Source organism: Mus caroli, unplaced genomic scaffold, assembly GCF_978045245.1.
Source record: "Mus caroli unplaced genomic scaffold, Mus_caroli_1 scaffold_1, whole genome shotgun sequence".
Taxonomy (NCBI): Eukaryota; Metazoa; Chordata; class Mammalia; order Rodentia; family Muridae; genus Mus; species Mus caroli.
The window spans coordinates 73,055,943-73,072,746 of NW_028227256.1; the positions used below are offsets into that span (position 1 = coordinate 73,055,943).

The 16,804-nt window shown below is 43.3% G+C and overlaps 1 protein-coding gene and 1 long non-coding RNA gene across 4 annotated transcripts in view; one reads left to right on the top strand and one right to left on the bottom strand.

Moving 5' to 3' along the window:
- Positions 1-16,804, top strand: part of LOC115031292 (uncharacterized) — a 96,119-nt gene that overhangs the window by 57,306 nt on the left and 22,009 nt on the right. The gene's annotated exons all lie outside the window — the stretch shown is intronic.
- Positions 79-15,089, bottom strand: LOC115030374 (uncharacterized). The gene is made up of 3 exons (XR_003835961.1): positions 14,935-15,089; positions 14,457-14,584; positions 79-177 (listed from the first exon to the last, which is right to left on the bottom strand). It is a non-coding gene; the product is annotated as an uncharacterized LOC115030374 (long non-coding RNA).

Sequence of the window (16,804 nt, forward strand, 5' to 3'; positions counted from 1 at the left end):
AGACAAAAGCTAGACTGGGGGCCTCCAAATAGACTGAATTATATATTAATGTAACATTTGCTGGGCACTCACCTTCTGTGTGATATTATCCCAGGGATATGGCATCACATATACCAAAAAGCTGGGTTTCCACCTCCATGGGTTCACAGTCTATTCCATAAACACATGTTTAAAGGTCTGTAAAGTAGATTAAAGAGAGATGGGAGATTCTGAGGGCTGGTGAGATAGCTCAGTGGGTAAAGGGGCCTGATGCCAAACCTGGCAATCTGGGTTCTATTTTTAGGACCTACATGGCCCTCTAACCTCCACACATATGCAGGCATGCATATGCCCATGCCCACTCCAAACACACACACACACACACACACACACACACACACGCACACAAATGTAATTTAAAAAGTTAAAAGTATTGATGCTGCCATTTTTCTTTTATTTTAACCATATTACTCACTGAGCTTTGCAATACACCCTTGGTCTTCATTAGAGTTTCCCTTTAATTAAAAGAAGAAAAAAGGAAAGAGAAAAGAAAACATTTGAAGCATGAGACCGAGATTCAGCTCTACTGTGGTTCTGATACCCAAACGGGAAACTCTCTGGAAATAGAAATTCTGCTTATAACAGGAAGCTGTCCTTAAGTGACAGTGTAGCCTCTGGGTAGGACAAGTCTCCCTACATCTTTGTAGTAAGTCAGTTTGTCTAGGCCTCACGGCAATGCTAGGAAGTATCATTTCAATTCCATCCTGCACATGAGAAAACTGATGGACAGGAAAGACTGACAACTGCTCCAAGGCCACACTAGTGAGACAGGACCCACACCCCGTGGCTAAGCTCCAGGATCTGTGCTTTTTACTGTTCTCTATCCACTGGCAGTCTTAGCGTAGGGTGGGGTGGGGTATCTGACAGGAAATATGTCAATTATTCTGGAATTCCACCTTAGTTCAACTTAAATTTTCTTCCATCAATGGCAAATAATGCCTACTGGATAGCCAGGAAATTTCCAAACTGGTGCTTTTTTTTTTTTTTTTTTTTTTTTTTTGGTTTTAACATCTTTATACAACCCAGAGAGGTTCAGGAGCTGCACAATCTTGAGTTATTATGACTTGTTTATGGTAGTTGTTTGTTGGATTGGTGTGGTATGAATTTGTGGGACAGGGCATAGGGCATGCATTTCAACTGTTCACTCTTGCCCTACTCTGGAGCCAGGCATTCACATAATAGGAAACTCATTAGTCTGCTTCTGTTTGTTATAGCACAACACTCAATATAAGACAATGACTAAAGAAAAGGGGCTTAGTTGTCTCAAGCATCAAGAGGCCCAAGAACATGGCACTAACATTTACTTGATTCTTGCCGGTGCTGTCTAGTTACATCATAGCATACCAGATAACATCATGGCGAGAACATGTGCAAGAGGAATGAATGACATGGGATTCAGGAAACTGGGAGCAGTAGATACCAGGTTTGCTTTATTTTAAGAAAAGTAACTTCTTAGAATTGGGAACAAAACACCCATGGAAGGAGTTACAGAGACAAAGTTTGGAGCTGTGTCAAAAGGATGGACCATCTAGAGCCTGCCATATCCAGGGTTCCATCCCATAATCAGCTTCCAAACGCTGACACCATTGCATACACTAGCAAGAAATTTGCTGAAAGGACCCAGATATAGCTGTCTCTTGTGAGACTATGCCGGGGCCTAGCAAACACAGAAGTGAATGCTCACAGTCAGCTATTGGATGGATTACAGTGCCCCCAATGGAGGAGCTAGAGAAAGTACCCAAGGAGCTAAAGGGATCTGCAACCCTATAGGTGGAACAACATTATGAACTAACCAGTACCCTGGAGCTCTTGACTCTAGCTGCATATGTATCAAAAGATGGCCTAGTCAGCCATCACTGGAAAGAGAGGCCCATTGGACTTGCAAACTTTATATGCCCTAGTACAGGGGAACGCCAGGGCCAAAAAGTGGGAGTGGGTGGGTAGGGGAGTGGGTGGGGGAGGGTATGGGGGACTTTTGGGATAGCATTGGAAATGTAAATGAGGAAAATACCTAATAAAAAGTATAAAAACAACTTGAACAGAGAAGCATATAAAAAAAAAAAAAGAAAGAAAGAAAAGTAGCCTAAGAGTTCATTCTCACAGGATCTAGCAAGACTCTTGAAAGAACACCAGTTCCACTTGAAGATGGTGCTCACAGTCAGCTCTTTACTTCTCATCATCCCCAACTCTCAAAGGCTCAACTACCTCTTTGTATAACTACGCCGAGGATAAGCTTGCACGATGTGAATCATTGGGAGACACACTTAAACTATAACCCAATCACAACAGGAACTAATAACCATTCACGTATGAAATGAATGAAATGCATACCGAGGTCTGGGAATGAGGAATCCCTCTCCAGCCTCCAGTCTATCACACTCCCCAGTCCAGTACATTTTGACATTCCATTCGTTTTGAGGAGGACAGCAGCTCCTCATTAAGTAAATTAACCATTAAGTCAAGAACACGAATGTCAATATAGATACAGGCTGGTAATTTGCTGGCCAGTGCTCAAAGGACCCAAGGTCCTTGCATGTCATTTACACAGCAGGGGCCTGAGACATGGCAGAGAGGCTCTAGACCAACACCCAGCTCACAGGATCCAACACAATAGTCCCAAATGACATTTCTCTTCCACCTTGAGAAATGGATGTTCTTTGACTTCAAACTCTGAACATATCTGAGTGGTTAGGTCCCTTTTGAATCTTTTATTTCCATTTTAAAACAGGTTGTACTTTTTTTTTTTTTACTTGTAGCTTAACCTAATGTTGCCGAGAGAGAGAGAGAGAGAGAGAGAGAGAGAGAGAGAGAGAGAGAGAGAGAGAGAGATATCTTTGATCATTTGTCATGGTGTGGAAAATCTGACAGTGGCTTCAATTAACAGATGAGAGAGAGCCCAGAGAATTTCTCAGCCTGATCTTCCCCCAGTGCTCTCTCTAATTGAGTCAAGGAAAACAGGCTTAGCAGGGACCTTGGATGGCTGCCGAATGAAGCCAGCGCTGTGTGAGCGAAGCTGAAATCTCTGCAGTGCTCGGAGATTTTTTTCCCCATGCTGTTCTCGCAGGCTGCTGAAGCATAGCAGTCCAAGGCTGATGGCATTAGTGAGATGTGGTAGGGAAAGCACCAGCTGGAACCCCAGAGGTGGAAGCTTCAGCCGGCTCTTGCCTTTGAGGGCTTGGACCAGCTTCTTCCCTTCAGATTTTACTTTCTTCATCTGCGCATGTGTGAACCAGAGTCTCTTTCAGTTCGTGGCAATTCTGCCGTGAAAAAAAGAATAAAGGTGCCCGAAGGGGACAGGCTTGGAAAATCCTTGCTTAAGGTACACGTAGCTGATATTCTAGGGATAGAATTTTTCAAGTCTTTGGTACATAAGGAGGCAGGGAGGTTAGAGAGGACTATGGAGAGCAAGATGGACTTTGGAAACACTTCTGAGTCTCTTCACCAGCCTCTCCCTCTGGTTCTTCTCCATCCCAGCTAAAGACATCCCCTCTGAAGGTGAAGGCAGAATTGTATTATCAATGCTGGATCAGAGAGCAACAAAGACAGAGACTTTGTTTTGACCCTGACTGTGTCTCTCTAGTCCTGCACAGCCTAATACCTTGTCTCGGGTGGGCACTCCACTAATATCTGTTGAACTTATGATGCTATACATGCTTAAAATGGCTAATAGTAGGTTCCTTTAAATATTTGATTATTATTTTATTTATATGGATGCTTGGCCCCATGCATGTGTATCATTTTCATGAAGGTAAAACAGAAGTTACAGATTACTCTGAGCTGCCTTGTAGGTGCCAGGAATCAAACCCAGACCCTCTAGAAGAACAATCAGTGCTCTTAACTCTCCACCTCTACAGCTTCCAGCAATAGATTTTTAATTACTAATGTAATATGTAATGCTTGAGCTGAGCATGGTGGCTTACGTCTATATCCTAGCACCCAGAAGGATGAGACAGGAGAATTGCTGCAAGTGTGAGCCAACATGGTCTTTGTAGCGAGTTCCAGACTTATAGAGCTATTACACACACACACACACACACACACACACACACACACACACACACCCCACACACACACCACACACACTACACCCTAATGGTTTTGTTTCTAAATGCCTTTGTGGCTTTGTCTCAGTGTTGACTTCATCCACATCTCCTGGTCTGTCACAATGTTTTAACACATTTTTTGCCACTCTGCAGGTTATTTTTGCCAGGGAAATGTTTCTTCCCATTTTCTTTTTTTAATTAACTAGTTTCAACGTTTGACTGAGGGGGAGGCACAGACGTTCACAATTAGTCCCTCTAAGGCTATCGCAGAAATTGATTCACTACTCAGAAACTGTAGAAATTGACACACTACTTGGAAACTGGGTGAGTCCTAACCATCCAGCAGTGGGGAGTTCGCCTCCAGGGTTTGGCTGAGGGTGTCTCTCCTGAGAAAGACTTACTTGGTCAAGAAGTGATTCTCTTCAAGTTTATCACATGGTTGCTGGCAGCCTTGGCTCTTCTGAGGTTCCTGGCTATTGACTACAGACATTCCTTGATCCCTTGCTGCCTTGGGTGCCTTCTCATGGGGGAAATGTGTCACTTGTGAGCACTTCTATTGGTTATATAGATCAGGGCCCTTGTACAGTATGTGTGTGGAACTATAAGGGGGTGAACACTCAGAGGTGTGGATCATGGTGAGCCATCTCAGAAGGAGGCTACCTCTGATAGGACACAACTTTGTGTGTGTGTGTGTGTGTTTAAGTGTATTTTTGTTTCATTCTTTTAAATTCATTTTTAAAATTTTATTTACATTTCAAGTGTTATCCCCTTACCTGGTTCCCAACCTCCAGAAACCCCCATCCCATCCCTCTCCCCCTGCTTCTACGAGGGTGTTCCTCCACCCACTCACCCATTCCCACCTCATCACCCTCAATTCTCCTACACTGGGGCATCTATCGAGTCTTCATAGGACCAAGGACCTCTCCTCCCATTGCTGCTTGATAAAGCCATCCTCTGCTACATATGCAGCTGGAGCCATGTGTACTCCTTAGTTGGTGGCTTAGTCTTTGGGAGTTCTGGGGTGGGGGTGGGGTCTGTTTGGTTGATATTGTTGTTCTTCCTATGTGGTTACAAACCCCTTCAGCTCCTTCAGTCCTTTCTTTAACTCCTCCATTGGGGACCTCATGCTCAGTGCAATGGTTGACTGAGAGCATCTGACTCTGTATTTGTAAGGATCTGGCAGGGCTTCTCAGGAGACAACTATGTCAGGCTCCTTTCAGCAAGCATTTCTTTTTTTTTTTTAATATTTTTATTACATATTTTCCTCAATTACATTTCCAATACTATCCCAAAAGTCCCCCATAGCGCCCCCCACTTCCCTACCCACCCATTCCCATTCTTTTGGCCCTGGCATTCCCCTATATTGGGGCATATAAAGTTTGCAAGTCCAATGGGCCTCTCTTTCCATTGATGGCCGACTAGGCCATCTTTCGATACATATGCAGCTAGAGACAAGAGCTCCAGGGTTCTGGTTAGTACATCATGTTGTTCCAACAATAGGGTTGCAGATCCCTTTAGCTCCTTGGGTACTTTCTCTAGCTTCTCCATTGGGAGCCCTGTGATACAACCAATAGCTGACTGTGAACATCCACTCCTGTGTTTGCTAGGCCCCGGCATCGTCTCACAAGAGACAGCTATATTTGGGTCCTTTCAGCAAAATCTTGCTAGTGTATGCAATGGTGTCAGCGTTTAGAAGCTGATTATGGGACGGATCCCTGGATACGGCAGTCTCTAAATGGTCCATCCTTTCATCACAGCTACGAACTTTGTCTCTGTAACTCCTTCCCTGGGTGTTTTGTTCCCAATTCTAAGAAGGTGCACAGTGTCCACACTTTGGTCTTCATTCTTCTTGAGTTTCATGCGTTTATCAAATTGTATCTTATATCTTGGGTATCCTAAGTTTTGGGCTAATATCCACTTATCAATGAATACATATTATGTGAGTTCTTTTGTGATTGTGTTACTTCACTCAAGATGATGCCCTCCAGGTCCATCCATTTGGCTAGGAATTTCATAAATTCATTCTTTTTAATAGCTGAGTAGTACTCCATTGTGTAAATGTACCATAATTTCTGTATCCATTCCTCTGTTGAGGGACATCTGGGTTCTTTCCAGCTTCTGGCTATTATAAATAGGGCTGCTATGAACATAGTGGAGCATGTGTCCTTTTTACCGGTTGGGACATCTTCTGGATATATGCCCAGGAGAGGTATTGCTGGATCCTCCGGTAGTACTATGTCCAATTTTCTGAGGAACCGCCAGACTGATTTCCAGAGTGCTTGTACAAGCTTGCAATCCCACCAACAATGGAGGAGTGTTCCTCTTTCTCCACATCCTCGCCAGCATCTGCTGTCACCTGAATTTTTGATCTTAGCCATTCTGACTGGTGTGAGGTGGAATCTCAGGGTTGTTTTGATTTGCATTTCCCTGATGATTAAGGATGTTGAACATTTTTTCAGGTGCTTCTCTGCCATTCGGTATTCCTCAGGTGAGAATTCTTTGTTCAGTTCAGAGCCCCATTTTTTAATGGGGTTATTTGACTTTCTGGAGTCCACCTTCTTGAGTTCTTTATATATATTGGATATTAGTCCCTTATCTGATTTAGGATAGGTGAAGATCCTTTCCCAATCTGTTGGTGGTTTTTTTGTCTTATTGATGGTTTCTTTAGCCTTGCAGAAGCTTTGTAGTTTCATGAGGTCCCACTTGTCAATTCTCGATCTTACAGCACAAGCCATTACTGTTCTATTCAGGAATTTTTCCCCTGTGCCCATATCTTCAAGGCTTTTCCCCACTTTCTCCTCTATAAGTTTCAGTGTCTCTGGTTTTATGTGAAGATCCTTGATCCACTTAGACTTGACCTTAGTACAAGGAGATAGGAATGGATCGATTCGCATTCTTCTACATGTTAACAACCAGTTGTGCCAGCACCATTTGTTGAAAATGCTGTCTTTCTTCCACTGGATGTTTTAAGCTCCCTTGTCGAAGATCAAGTGACCATAGGTGTGTGGGTTCATTTCTGGGTCTTCAATTCTATTCCATTGGTCTATTTGTCTGTCACTATACCAGTACCATGCAGTTTTTATCACAATTGCTCTGTAGTAGAGCTTTAGTTCCAGCATGGTGATTCCACCAGAGGTTCTTTTATCCTTGAGAAGAGTTTTTGCTATCCTAGGTTTTTTGTTATTCCAGATGAATTTGCAGATTGCACTTTCTAATTCGTTGAAGAATTGATTTGGAATTTTGATGGGGATTGCATTGAATCTGTAGATTGCTTTTGGCAAGATAGCCATTTTTACAATGTTGATCCTGCCAATCCATGAGCATGGGAGATCTTTCCATCTTCTGAGATCTTCTATAATTTCTTTCTTCAGAGACTTGAAGTTTTTATTATACAGATCTTTCACTTCCTTAGTTAGAGTCACGCCAAGATATTTTATATTATTTGTGACTATTGAGAAGGGTGTTGTTTCCCTAATTTCTTTCTCAGCCTGTTTATTCTTTGTGTAGAGAAAGGCCATTGATTTGTTTGAGTTAATTTTATATCCAGCTACTTCACCGAAGCTGTTTATCAGGCTTAGGAGTTCTCTGGTGGAATTTTTAGGGTCACTTATATATACTATCATATCATCTGCAAAAAGTGATATTTTGACTTCATCTTTTCCAATTTGTATCCCTTTGATCTCCTTTTGTTGTCGAATTGCTCTGGCTAGGACTTCAAGTACAATGTTGAATAGGTATGGAGAAAGTGGACAGCCTTGTCTAGTCCCTGATTTTAGAGGGATTGCTTCAAGCTTCTCACCATTTACTTTGATGTTGGCTACTGGTTTGCTGTAGATTGCTTTTATCATGTTTAGGTATGGGCCTTGAATTCCTGATCTTTCCAAGACTTTTATCATGAATGGGTGTTGGATCTTGTCAAATGCTTTTTCCACATCTAACGAGATGACCATGTGGTTTTTGTCTTTGAGTTTGTTTATATACTGGATTACGTTGATGGATTTCCGTATATTGAACCATCCCTGCATCCCTGGGATGAAACCTACTTGGTCAGGATGGATGATTGTTTTGATGTGTTCTTGGATTCGGTTAGCAAGAACTTTATTGAGGATTTTTGCATCAATATTCATAAGGGATATTGGTCTGAAGTTTTCTATCTTTGTTGGGTCTTTTTGTGGTTTAGGTATCAGAGTAATTGTGGCTTCATAGAATGAGTTGGGTAGAGTACCTTCTGTTTCTATTTTGTGGAATAGTTTGTGAAGAACTGGGATTAGATCTTCTTTGAAGGTCTGATAGAACTCTGCACTAAACCCATCTGGTCCTGGGCTTTTTTTAGTTGGGAGACTATTAATGACTGCTTCTATTTCTTTGGGGGATATAGGGCTGTTTAGATCATTAACCTGATCTTGATTCAACTTTGGTACCTGGTATCTGTCTAGGAACTTCTCCATTTCATCCAGGTTCTCCAGTTTTGTTGAGTATAGCCTTTGGTAGAAGGATCTGATGGTGTTTTGGATGTCTTCAGGATCTGTTGTTATGTCTCCTTTTTCATTTCTGATTTTGTTAATTAGGATGCTTTCCCTGTGCCCTCTAGTGAGTCTGGCTAAGGGTTTATCTATCTTGTTGATTTTCTCAAAGAACCAGCTCCTTGATTGGTTGATTCTTTGAATAGTTTTTCTTGTTTCCACTTGGTTGATTTCACCCCTGAGTTTGATTATTTCCTGCCGTCTACTCCTCTTGGGTGAATTTGCTTCCTTTTGTTCTAGTGCTTTTAGGTGTGTTGTCAAGCTGCTAATGTGTGCTCTCTCTAGTTTCCTTTTGGAGGCACTCAGAGCTATGAGTTTTCCTCTTAGAAATGCTTTCATTGCATCCCATAAGTTTGGGTATGTTGTGGCTTCATTTTCATTGAACTCTAAAAAGTCCTTAATTTCTTTCTTTATTCCTTCCTTGACCAAGGTATCATTGAGAAGAGTGTTGTTCAGTTTCCACGTGAAGGTTGGCTTTCTATTATTTATTTTGTTATTGAAGATCAGCCTTAGTCCATGGTGATCTGATAGGATGCATGGGACAATTTCAATATTTTTATATCTGTTGAGGCCTGCTTTGTGACCAATTATGTGGTCAATTTTGGAGAAGGTACCATGAGGTGCTGAGAAGAAGGTATATCCTTTTGTTTTAGGATAGAATGTTCTGTAGATATCTGCCAGATCCATTTGATTCATAATTTCTCTTAGTTTCACTGTGTCCCTGTTTAGTTTCTGTTTCCATGATCTGTCCATTGGTGAAAGTGGTGTGTTGAAGTCTCCCACCATTATTGTATGAGGTGCAATGTGTGCTTTGAGCTTTACTAAAGTTTCTTTAATGAATGTGGCTGCCTTTGTATTTGGAGCATAGATATTCAGGATTGATAGTTCCTCTTGGAGGATTTTACCTTTGATGAGTATGAAGTGTCCCTCCCTGTCTTTTTTAATGACTTTGGGTTGGAAGTCAATCTTATCAGATATTAGAATGGCTACTCCAGCTTGTTTCTTCATGCCATTTGCTTGGAAAATTGTTTTCCAGCCTTTCATTCTGAGGTAGTGTCTATCCTTTTCTCTGAGATGAGTTTCCTGTAAGCAGCAAAATGTTGGGTCTTGTTTGTGTAGCCAGTTTGTTAGTCTATGTCTTTTTATCGGGGAGTTGAGTCCATTGATATTAAGAGATATTAAGGAAAAGTACTTGTTGTTTCCTGTTATTTTTGTTGTTAAAGTTGGCATTTTGTTCTTGTGGCTGTCTTCTTTTAGGTTTGTTGAGGGATTACCTTCTTGTTGTTTCTAGGGCGTGGTTCCTGTCCTTGTATTGGTTTTTTTCTGTTATTATCCTTTGAAGGGCTGGATTCATGGAGAGATAATGTGTGAATTTGGTTTTGTCGTGGAATACTTTGGTTTCTCCCTCTATGTTAATTGAGAGTTTGGCTGGGTATAGTAGCCTGGGCTGGAATTTGTGTTCTTTTAGTGTCTGTATAACATCAGTCCAGGATCTTCTGGCTTTCATAGTCTCTGGTGAAAAATCTGGTGTAATTCTGATAGGCTTGCCTTTATATGTTACTTGGCCTTTTTCTCTTACTGCTTTTAGTATTCTATCTTTATTTAGAGCATTTGTTGCTCTGATTATTATGTGTCGGGAGGTATTTCTTTTCTGGTCCAGTCTATTTGGAGTTCTGTAGGCTTCTTGTATGTTCATGGGCATCTCTTTCTTTAGATTTGGGAAGTTTTCTTCTATAATTTTGTTGAAGATGTTTGCTGGTCCTTTGAGTTGAAAATCTTCATTCTCATCCACTCCTATTATCCGTAGGTTTGGTCTTCTCATTGTGTCCTGTATTTCTTGGATGTTTTGAGTTAGGATCTTTTTGCATTTTACATTTTCCTTGATTGTTGTGCCGATGTTCTCTATGGAATCTTCTGCACCTGAGATTCTCTCTTCCATCTCTTGTATTCTGTTGCTGATGCTGGTATCTATGGTTCCAGATTTCTTTCCTAGGGTTTCTATCTCCAGTGTTGCCTCATTTTGGGTTTTCTTTATTGTGTCTACTTCCCTTTTTAGGTCTAGTATGGTTTTGTTCATTTCCATCATCTGTTTGGATGTGTTTTCCTGTTTTTCTGTAAGGACTTCTACCTGTTTGATTATGTTATCGTGTTTTTCTTTAAGGATTTGTAACTCTTTAGCAGTGTTCTCCTGCAATTCTTTAAGGGATTTTTGTGCTTCCTCTTTATTGTCTTCTCCCTGTTTAGCAGTGTTCTCCTGCATTTCTTTAAGTGTGTTATTAAAGTCCTTCTTGAAGTCCTCTATCATCATCAGGAGATATGCTTTTAAATCCGTGTCTAGCTTTTCCGGTGTGTTGGGGTGCCCTGGACTGGGCGAAGTGGGGGTGCTGGGTTCTGATGATGGTGAGTGGTCTTGGTTTCTGTTAGTAAGATTATTACGTTTACCTTTCGCCATCTGGTAATCTCTGGGGTTAGTTGTTATCGTTGTCACTGTTTAAAGATTGGAGCAGAAGCTGTGTTCCACTCACCAGCAGTCTCTAAATCCTGCGGCGGGGGTCGTGGGTAGCTGACGGTACCCCGGTGCTGGTCCAGCCGGAAGAGGCCTGTGGTCCTACTCAGGCCGTTTTTCTGCTTCCCTAACTAATGCAGTCTCTGGTCCCGCGTGCAATTGGATTGGAGCAGAAGCTGTGTTCCACTCACCAGCAGTCCCAAAATCCTGCGGCGGGGGTCATGGGTAGCTGGCGGGTGTCAGGCAACCCTGCGCTCCCGCTACCCCGGCGCTGATCCAGCCGGATGAGGCCTGTGGTCCTACTCAGGCCGGTTTCTGCTTCCCTAACTAATGCAGTCTCAGGTCCCGCGCATTGGATTGGAGCAGAAGCTGTGCTCCACTCACCAGAAGTCTTAAGATCCTGTGGCGGGTGTTGTGGGTAGCTGGCGAGTGTCAGCAGACCCTGCGCCCCAGCTGCCCCAGTGCTTTTCTGACCGGAAGAGGGTTGTGGCCCTATGTAGGCCGGATTTCTCTCTCCTCAACCAGAGCAGTCTCAGGTCCCGCATGATTGGACTGGAGTAGAAGCTGTGTTCCACTCACCAGCAGTCCCAAAATCCTGCGGTGGGGGTCGTGGGTAGCTGGTGGGTGTCAGGCAACCCTGCGCTCCCTCTACCCCGGCGCTGATCCGGCCGGATGAGGCCTGTGGCCCTACTCAGGCTGGTTTCTGCTTCCCTAACTAATGCAGTCTCAGGTCCCGCGCAATTGGATTGGAGCAGAAGCTGTGTTCCACTCACCTGCAGTCCCAAAATCCTGCGGCGGGGGTCGTGGGTAGCTGGAGGGTGTCAGGCAACCCTGTGCTCCCGCTACCCCGGCGCTGATCCAGCCGGATGATCAGCAAGCATTTCTTAGCATTCACAATAGTGTCGGAGTTTGGTGGCTGTATCTGGGATAAATCCCCAGGTGGGGACAGTCTCTGGATGACCTTTCCTTCAATCTCTACTCTGCACTTTGTCCCATATTTGCTCCTGTGTGTATTTTGTTCCCCTTTCTAAGAAGGACTGAAGCATCCACACTTTGGTCTTTCTAATTCTTGAGCTTCATGTGGTCTGTGAATGGCATATTGGGTATTCCAAGTTTTGGGCTAATATCCACTTATCAGTGAGTGCGTACCATATGTGGTTTTTTTGTGATTGAGTTACCTCACTCAGGATGATATTTTCTAGGTCCTTCCATTTGCCTGAGAATTTCATGAATTCATCATTTTTAATAGCTGATTAGTACTCCATTGTATAAATGTACCACAATTTCTGTATCCATTCCTCTGTTGAAGGTCATCTGGGTTGTTTTTACCTTCTGGCTATTATAAATAAGGCTGCTATGAACATAGTGGAGCATGTGTTTTTGTTATATGTTGGAGTACCTTTTGGGAATATGCCCAGGAGTGGTATTGCTGGATCCTCCGGTAGTACTATGTTCAATTTTCTGAGGAACCACCAAACTGATTTCCAGAGTGGTTGTACCAGCTTGCAGTCCCACCAGCAATGGAGGAGTGTTCCTCTTTCTCCACATCCTTGCCAGCATCTGCTATCACCTGAGTTTTTGATTTTAGCCATTTTGACTGGTGTGAGGTGTAATCTCAGGGTTGTTTTGATTTGCATTTTCCTGATAGAAGGTAGCTTTGAAAAGAACTTTCTAGGAGAATGGTGCCAGTTTAGGTGTTCTCTGCTGTTTTAGGAAGTGCTTTCCTTTGTGCATTTTCGATGGATTGGATACTTATGCCCCTCCCCAGATTCATATGTTAAAATCTAACCCCAAGTGTAGTAATATAACCAGGTAGGGCCTCTAGGAAGTTATTGGGTCATGAGGGCAAAGCCCTCCCCAGCAGGACTGATGCCCTTATAGAAGAACCTGAGGCAAGTGAGGATCCAGTCTGGAAACACCAAGTGTGGGGCTGGGGAGATGAGTCCGTTAGTAAATTGCTTGCTTTGCCATGCAAGGACTTGCACAGGGTCCCTGGAACCCATGCAAAAAGAAAAAAGAAAAAAGCCAAACATTGGTGACACCCATGTATAATCCCCATGTTGGGGAATTCCATATAGGAAAATCACTGGGGCTTGCAGGCCTGCCAGTCTGGCCAGCTTAATGAGTATCAGGCCAGTGAGAGACTCCGTTTCACTTACAACGTGTGTGGTGCCTGAGGGATGACACCCTGTGGTTACTCCTGACTTCTACATGCATGCATACACATGTACACTACCACCACCACCACAACAACAACAACACACACACACACACACACACACACACACACACACACACACTCACACACAAGTTCCAGTCAGACACCACATCTGTCCCTGCCTTAATCCTGAACTCCCCGTTCTCTGGGATCTTCAGCAATACATCCCAGTTGTTTAGCAGTGTTCGGCATTTGGTTCTAGCAGGCCCTAATATAGTAAGACCCAAATTCCTTTATTGATGCTTTGGAATCTTAATCCAAATGCTTTTTGCAATTTTATGTGCATGGTTTTAGCCAGTGTAACTTCTGACTATTTGCAAGAAAGATGAGTGTTGTATACAATTAGGAGCGTAGAATGCGATCTTGGCCTTAAGCCATAGATTTTTCTAGGCTCCGAGTAGCAAATTAGAATCAAAGTTTCTAATTTTTGCTTTATAAGCATGCATTATTTTCAGCACACTGAAGGTGGGTGTCAGGAGGGCATGGGAGTGCCTAAGGCCTGCTGAAATGAGAGATTTTTAAAAAATCTGCCTGCATTGTGGTTACTTCTCTGCTTATAAATTATACTTGCATGTTGTTCACAGAACTGATTTTCTAATTAGTTAGAACAGAATTCATCAAGGAAAGACAGTTAAAGCAGTTATTCCCTGGAACCTGGGGACTAAGTTGACACAGGAAACCCATTTCTAAGAGATGTTCTGGAATCAGAAGGTCACACTTGAGCTGCCTTGACTTAAGTGCAGAAGTACAGCAGCACGTTGACTCTCCTCTGTGAAGGAGTCAGCCCATCCTGTCTGCCCTTCTTAATTGAATTCATTTGTATGTGTGTGTGTGTGTGTGTGTGTGTGTGTGTGTGTATGTGTATGAATATGTGTGTGTATGTGTTTATGTGTATGAATGTGTGTGTATATGTATATATGTATGAATGTGTGTGTGTGTATATGTGTATGAATGTGCGTGTGTGTAGGCAGAGGTGGTCAAACTTGAGTCCACATGTTTTATGAGGCAGTATGTCTTGCTGGGTCCTGGGGCTTGCTGATTTGACTAGACTAGCTGACCAGTGAGCCCCAGGAATCCTCCCGTCTCCAGGCCCCCAGTTCTGGGATTATAAGTTCATACCACCATACCTGGCTTTTTCCATGGGTGATGGGAATCGAACTCAGGTCCTCAGGCTTGTGTGGCAAGTATCTCACTCAGCAATCCAGCCTTCTCCGCAGCCCCCTTTCTATTCTTTCTGCACATGGCACCTACAGCTCTGTAAAATTTTTGTTAATATTAGATTTCACATAATCACACTTTCACTTGGAGAAAAGATTTAATGGTTTCTAGAAGAAAAAAAGAAAACCCACAGCCTGGGAACAATGCTATTGCAAGCTCAGAGGGCTGAGCACACGCTACACATTTGGAAGTCAACAGAGTGAGCGGAGACGGGGAATGGATGGTCCCTCCTGAGTGTTCTCCTTTGAGGAAACCAAATGCTTCTTCTAATAAATTTGCTTTGCGTTGAAATGACTCTAACTGCCGGAATTACTCAGAGTATTCTTCCTAAGAACTTGTCAGTCTTCTAGCAGAGAAGTCTTCATCCGAAATTGGCTTGAAGCTTACCCTGGTGGAGGGGTTCTCCTTGGTGTCTGGATTGGTCCTTGCTATGGGGGATTGCCCGGAGCATGGTGGGACCCTCGGTGGTGATGCAGCCTCCTACTGTCATTTAATCATGAGGGACACCCTGATTCTTACCCAGCTCTCTTAACTAGTCTGCATTTTCCCTCCTGCCTGCCTTCAGGCATGATAAGAGCAATGGCCCCAGCAACAGCCAAAAGGCCTCTTTTGAAAGGATGTCCCTAATCTATCACAGCTGTGACATATGACACTCTAAATTAAGAAGCCCGGGCTTTGGCTGCTCCCAAATGAACAAGCCACGTGCTGACCTTATGATCAGACACTTTGGGGTCATGGTGGGTCAAGGGGCATCTGTTTGTCATTTCCTGTCAGAACAGTGCTATTTTCAGAAATGGCCAGGGAACATAAAGAATGTGGTGGGTGCTCTTTCTCAGTTGTCTCTTAAGGTACTTTTTTTGGGAAAGGAGCCTAGGAAAAGAAAATGACTAGTTGCACTGAACTAAGAATGAAGACTCCAAGGCTGGTCAGCCCAGTTTGTACAGTGCTTGCCCCACCTATGCAAGGCCCTGTATTCAATCCCCAACACTTCGTAAACTGGGCACAGTGATACTTGCCTGTGATTTTGGCATTTGGGTGGTAGAGAGAAGGGGATCAGACATTCAAGGTTTTGTTTGATATAGTGAATTTGAGGAAAGCCTGGGCTAAATAACTGTTAGGATCTGCCTGCCCACAACCTGACTTCAGGACCTCAGCAGCAGCGGCCACACCTCCACATCTCCAGTTGCCAAATGCAGCATGCACACCCTTGAAATGGTTCTTACCATTACAGCTCACTCTCTGTCTCTCAGTCTCTGTCTCCTGCTTGTCCCCTACTAAGAGGTTACCTTTCACTTCCTCCTCATTCTCTTGTGTGAGATCTGTTGTGTGATGTCACCTCTGTGGCATTCCTTGGTCCCAATTGATTTGCCAAGCCAAAACCCTAACAATGATACCTTATCTTAAAAAAAGGTCTCAACATTTGAGAGGTTGAGGTCAGACAGTTGTGGCTTGGAAGCCAATATAAAACCAAGCCAAACCAAACAAGTGAAGACATCCAAGTCGCATGTGGTTTTGTGTCCAAGCTGGGGAGAAGCCCTGGTGTTTCCTCAGTGTGGACAGTGTACAAGAACAGGAAGTTCATCAGCAAAGTGTAGAACTGGAGGCTGGCTGCGTCCTTCAGCTGCTGTGTCATAAAAAAAAACTGTGTAGAAAAGTAGAATTTGATGCTTTTGTTGGGAAGAACTGTAAATACTGAGAGAAAGAAGATGAATTTATTTCCAGGTTACCCTTTCTTACAACCCAACATCTTCAAAGGGTTCAGTTGATAATGTCAAGAGAGCCTGAGGTGCTTGACACAACCAGAGCTTGGCATCTTATAGACAGTGGTTAAAAATGGTGACGGTAATGACCATCATTATAACAAATAACGCCAGGCAGTTGCATAGTCATGCCTATCCAATGTAAAGAAGAGAACTAACATAAATAGGAAGTTGGTTTATGTTTGCAAGCTTACAGCAGCAGGGCAACCTATTTCAGATGAGCTGCTAATTATCTGGATAATTCTCTGTTCTCATATTAGTTTTCTGTGGCAGCTGTAATAAACTCAGGTGACCGGAACACCGGGAAGTTATTCTCTCATGGGTCTGAAGGTTTGAAGTTTGAAGTCACGTTGTTGAGGTGAAAAGTTACTTCTTCCTGTGCACCTTCAGGGTGCATCCAGTCTCCAGGACTCCCTGCTCAGAACAGGCAGGGTAGGATTGTGCTGGAGGCCAGTGGAAGCTTGGGTTAGGGGGCAGATGCTGAGCAATGTATCTGC